Here is a 6,462-nt window from a genome sequence, read left to right as displayed (position 1 = left end):
TATGAAGATGCACATGAAGCAATTAAACTGATCATTTATTTTGAAGGGGGGATAACTTTAAATCATTTGAAAGATAAATTTGAATGGGGAGTGATAATATTTTAGCTTAGTCATAGTTCTTTTATTTAGGGCTTTTCCATTAAGATTAAAGTTGTTTGGAAGAAATATATTTCTAAAGTCTTCCCACAATCAGCATACCTTTTTGAGTAATTTTGCACACATATAATTGACAACCATAAATAACCCACAACTTATGTCCAAAAATAAAACTTTTTCCACTAAAAATGTTCTTTCAGTTTAAAACAGTTGTTGATATATGTTCCTTGGATAAGTACAAACAATTATTTCTTTCAGTATTTATTTTACACATATAATATATAACTTTAAGGTTATATTTGACTATTTGCGCTAATGTTGATTTGCATTTCAACTTGATCATATTTATTATTTGACATATTCATGAGGTTCCAACATTGATGATTGTATATTCCCCTTGACATTTACCTTACATTTATTCTCATCATAGTATACCCTGTGACAGTTCATCATTTATATAGAATAATCATATTGTTGCCATTTCATATTTTAAAGATGGAATAAAAATTTAAATAAGTTATATGTTTGTTTTATATGTTTTGTATAAACAACCAGGTGCTCTGCAGGGTGCAGCTTTATACGACTGCAGAAATAGAATCCTAAACAGTTGGGGCAAGTATGGACACATCGTTCAAGCTTGATACAGCTCTGAATTTGGATTGTGACTAAATAGTTGACACAACATAGGTCACAGAATGAATGTGGTCTAAGAACTTAAACATAAAAACTTTAAATTGGAAATTTACCTATTATGGTCCAATATCAAAAATCTAAATACATGGTTAGATTCAGCATATGATAGAACCCCAAGAATTGAGTGATGATGAAATCAAATAATGTTCAATTTTAGACCCTTTAGACCAATTTGATAATCGAGCCCAAATATTAAAAATCTAAATACATGGTTAGATTCAGCATATTGAAGAACCTCATATATTCAATTTTTGTTAAAATCAAACAAAGTTTAATTTTTACCCTTTGGGCCTTAATGTGGACCAATTTAAAAACGGGACAATACTGTGCAATTGAAAATTTCTTGCTATTGCGCAATATTGTGCAATTGAAGGATTTCTTGCTATTGCACAATACTGTGCAATTAAAGATTTCTTGCTATTGCACCAATCTGTGCAATTGAAGATTTCTTGCTATTGCGGAATACTGTGCAATTGAAAATTTCTTGCTATTGCACAATACTTAATATAATAGTTTTGGACCCTGATTTGGACCAACTTGAAAACTGGGCCCATAATCAAAATTCTAAGTACATTTTTAGATTCAGCATATAAAAGAACCCCAAGAATTCAATTTTTTATACGACCGCAAAAATTCAAAAATTTTTGGTCGTATATTGGTAACACGTTGGCGTCGTCGTCTGCGTCGTCGGCGGCGGCGGCGGCGGCGTCTGAATACTTTTAATTTTCGCACTCTAACTTTAGTAAAAGTGAATAGAAATCTATGAAATTTTAACACAAGGTTTATGACCACAAAAGGAAGGTTGGGATTGATTTTGGGAGTTTTGGTCCCAACATTTTAGGAATTAGGGGCCAAAAAGGGCCCAAATAAGCATTTTCTTGGTTTTCGCACTATAACTTTAGTTTAAGTAAATAGAAATCAATGAAATTTAAAAACGGGACAATACTGTGCAATTGAAAATTTCTTGCTATTGCGCAATATTGTGCAATTGAAGGATTTCTTGCTATTGCACAATACTGTGCAATTAAAGATTTCTTGCTATTGCACCAATCTGTGCATTAAGGTCCAAAGGGTCCAAAGGGTCCAAAATTAAACTTAGTTTGATTTTAACAAAAATTGAATCCTAGGGGTTCTTTGATATGTTGAATCTAAAAATGTACTTAGATTTTTTATTATTGGCCCAGTTTTCAAGTTGGTCCAAATCGGGGTCCAAAATTAAACTTTGTTTGATTTCATCAAAAATTGAATAATTGGGGTTATTTGATATGCCAAATCTAACTGTGTATGTAGATTCTTAATTTTTAGTCCCGTTTTCAAATTGGTCTACATTAAAGTCCAAAGGGTCCAAAATTAAACTAAGTTTGATTTTAACAAAAATTGAATTCTTGGGCTTTTTTGATATGCTGAATCTAAACATGTACTTAGATTCTTGATTATGGGCCCAGTTTTCAAGTTGGTTCAAATCAGGATCCAAATTATTATATTAAGTATTGTGCAATAGCAAGAAATTTTCAATTGCACAGTATTCAGCAATAGCAAGAAATCTTCAATTGCACAGTATTGTGCAATAGCAAGAAATTTTCAATTGCACAGTATTGTGCAATAGCAAGAAATCTTCAATTGCACAGTATTGTACAATAGCAAATATTTTCAATTGCACAGTATTGCGCAATAGCAAGAAATATCTAATTGCACAATATTGTGCAACAGCAAGAAATTTTCAATTGATTGGAGTTTTTTTTTTTTGTTCAGAATAGTAGTTGAATCATCTTAAATCATTGTTTTATACAATAAACAATGTATATTCACTTTTACTACCAACTGATAAATTAAAACAATCTTTACCATTCAGTGATAACAAGCACCTTTTGTTACATTTTAAAATTTATGATGTATTTAAATGAGTAGTTATTGTTGCAAACTCCATTAGAAATTTGAATTGAGATCAGTTTTGGAAAAAGGGAAAGGGGGATGTGAAAAAAAAGGGGGGGGTTAAATTTTTCTCATTTCAGATTTCATAAATAAAAAGAAAATTTCTTCAAACATTTTTTTGAGAGGATTAATATTCAACAGCATAGTGAATTGCTCAAAGGCAAACAAAATATTTTAAGTTCATAAGACCACATTCATTCTGTGTCCGAAACCTATGCTGTGTCAACTATTTAATCACAATCCAAATTTAGAGCTGAATCCAGCTTGAATGTTGTGTCCATACTTACCCCAACCGTTCAGGGTTCAACCTCTGCGGTCGTATATAGCTGCACCCTGCGGAGCATCTGGTTTTAAATCAAGCTAAGTTTAATTTTGGACCCTTTGGACCTTAATGTAGACCAATTTGAAAACAGGACCAACAAGAATGTGACCAAAGTACACAGATGCCCCACTCGCATAATCATTTTCCATGTTCAATGGACCGTGAAATCTTATTTAGCTTTAAAATAAGAAAAATCATATCATAAGGAACATATGTACTAAGTTTCATGTGGATTGGACTTCAGCTTCATCAAAAACTACCTTGACCAAAAACTTTAACCTGAAACTCACACTTTTATTTTCTATGTTCAGTGGACCGTGAAATTGGGGTCAAAAGTCTAGTTTGGCTTTAAAATTAGAAAGATCATATCACAAGGAACATGTGTATTAAGTTTCAAATTGATTGGACTTCAGCTTCATTAAAAACTACCTTGACCAAAAAGTTTAACCTGAAACTTGCACTATCATTTTTTATGTTGAGTGGACCGTGAAATTGGGGTCAAAAGTCTAATTTGGCTTTAAAATTAAAAAGATTATATCATAATGAACATGTATACTAAGTTTCAAGTTGATTGGACTTCAGCTTCATCAAAAACTACCTTGACCAAAAACTTTAACCTGAAGCAGGTCGAACAGACAAACGAACAGACAGACGGACGCACAGACCAGAAAACATGATGCTTCTCTACTATCGTAGGTAGGGCATAAAAATTAAGAATCTGAATGCACGGTTAGATTTGGCATATTAAAGTACCCCAATAAATTTTTATATGACCGCAAAATTTGAAAAATTTTCGTCGTATATTGCTATCACGTTGGCGTCGACGTCCGAATACTTTTAGTTTTCGCACTCTAACTTTAGTAAAAGTGAATAGAAATCTATGAAATTTTAACACAAGGTTTATGACCACAAAAGGAAGGTTGGGATTGATTTTGGGAGTTTTGGTCCCAACATTTTAGGAATTAGGGGCCAAAAAGGGCCCAAATAAGCATTTTCTTGGTTTTCGCACTATAACTTTAGTTTAAGTTAATAGAAATCTATGAAATTTTGACACAAGGTTTATGACCACAAAAGAACGGTTGGGATTGATTTTGGGAGTTTTGGTTTCAACAGTTTAGGAATTAGGGGCCAAAAAAGGGCCCAAATAAGCATTATTCTTGGTTTTCGCACAATAACTTTAGTTTAAGTAAATAGAAATCAATGAAATTTAAACACAATGTTAATGACTACAAAAGGAAGGTTGGTATTGATTTTGGGAGTTTAGGTCCCAACAGTTTAGGAATTAGGGGCCAAAAAGGGACCCAAATAAGCATTTTTCTTGGTTTTCGCACCATAACGTTAGTATAAGTAAATAGAAATCTATGAAATTTAAACACAAGGTTTATGACCATAAAAGGAAGTTGGTATTGATTTTGGGAGTTTTGGTCCCAACAGAATAAGGGGCCCAAAGGGTCCAAAATTAAACTTTGTTTGATTTCATCAAAATTGAATAATTGGGGTTCTTTGATATGCCGAATCTAACTGTCATGACTGTGTATGTAGATTCTTAACTTTTGGTCCCGTTTTCAAATTGGTCTACATTAAGGTCCAAAGGGTCCAAAATTAAACTTAGTTTGATTTTGACAAAAAATGAATCAGTTAGGTTCTTTGATATGCTGAATCTAAAAATGTACTTAGATTCTTGATTATTGGCCCAGTTTTCAAGTTGGTCCAAATCGGGGTCCAAAATTAAACTTTGTTTGATTTCATCAAAAATTGAATAAATGGGGTTCTTTGATATACCAAATCTAACTGTGTATGTAGATTCTTCATTTTTGGTCCTGTTTTCAAATTGGTCTACACTAAAGTCCAAAGGGTCCAAAATTAAACTTAGTCTGATTTTAACAAAAATTGAAATCTTGGGGTTCTTTGATATGCTGAATCCAAAAATGTACTTAGATTTTTTATTATGGACCCAGTTTTCAAGTTGGTCCAAATCAGGATCTAAAATTATTATATTAAGTGTTGTGCAATAGCAAGTCTTTTCAATTGCACAGTATTGCGCAATGGCAAGAAATATCTAATTGCACAATATTGTGAAATAGCAAATTTTTTTTTAATTAGAGTTATCTTTCTTTGTCCAGAATAGTAAGCAAGAAATATCTAATTGCAAAATATTGTGCAATAGCAAGATTTTTTTTTAATTGGAGTTATCTTTCTTTGTCCAGAATCAACTTAAATCTTTGTTTTATACAATATACAATGTATATTCACTTTTTACTACCAACTGGTAAATTAAAATAATCTTTACCATTCAGTGATAACATGCAGTTTTTTTACATCTTAATATTTTATGATGTATTTAAATGAGTAGTTATTGTTGCAAACTCCATTAGAAATTTTAATTGAGATTAGTTTTGGAATAAGGGAAAGGGGGGTGTGATTAAAAAAATTGGGTTCAATTTTTCTCATTTGAAATTTCATAAATAAAAAAGAAAATTTCTTCAAACATTTTTTTGAGAGGATTAATATTCAACAGCATAGTGAATTGCTCTAAGAGAAAACAAAAATTTTAAGTTCATTAGAACACATTCATTCTGTGTCAGAAACCTATGATGTGTCAACTATTTATTCACAATCCAAATTTAGAGCTGAATCCAGCTTGAATGTTGTGTCCATACTTGCCCCAACCGTTCAGGGTTCAACCTCTGCGGTCGTATAAAGCTACGCCCTGCGGAGCATCTGTTTTTTTTTTTATGAAATCAAACAAAGTTTAATTTTGGACCCTTTTGGCCCCTTTTTCGTTGGGACCAAAACTCCCAAAATCAATCCAAACCTTCCTTTTGTGGTCATAAACCTTGTGTTAAAATTTCATAGATTTCTATTAACTTGTACTAAAGTTATTGTGCAAAAACCAAGAAAATGCTTATTTTGGACCTGTTTTTGGCCCCTAATTCCTAAACTGTTGGGACTGAAACTCCCAAAATCAATCCCAACCTTCCTTTTGTGGTCATAGACCTGATGTTAAAATTTCATAGATTCTGTTTACTTATACTAAAGCTATTGTGCGAAAACTTAGAAATATGCGTATTTGGGCCCTTTTGGCCCCTAATTCTTAAACAGTTGGGACCAAAACACCCAAAATCTATTCCAACCTTCCTTTTGTGGTCATAGACCTTGTGTTCAAATTTCATAGATTTTTATTTACTTATACTAAAGTTAGAGTGCGAAAACCAAATGTCTTCGGATGATGATGACAACGACAACGACTACACCAACGTGATACCAATATACGACCAAAAAATTTTCAATTTTTGCAGTCAAATATAAACTTAACTATAATCACTGAATCATTAAAATGAGGTCATGGTCAAGTGATGCCTACCTTTTGGACATGTACACCTAACAATCCTTCCATACACCAAATATAGCATTACTAG

Source organism: Mytilus galloprovincialis, chromosome 9, assembly GCF_965363235.1.
Source record: "Mytilus galloprovincialis chromosome 9, xbMytGall1.hap1.1, whole genome shotgun sequence".
In the NCBI taxonomy this organism is placed as follows: domain Eukaryota; kingdom Metazoa; phylum Mollusca; class Bivalvia; order Mytilida; family Mytilidae; genus Mytilus; species Mytilus galloprovincialis.
Note: the sequence above shows the minus strand (reverse complement) of the source record.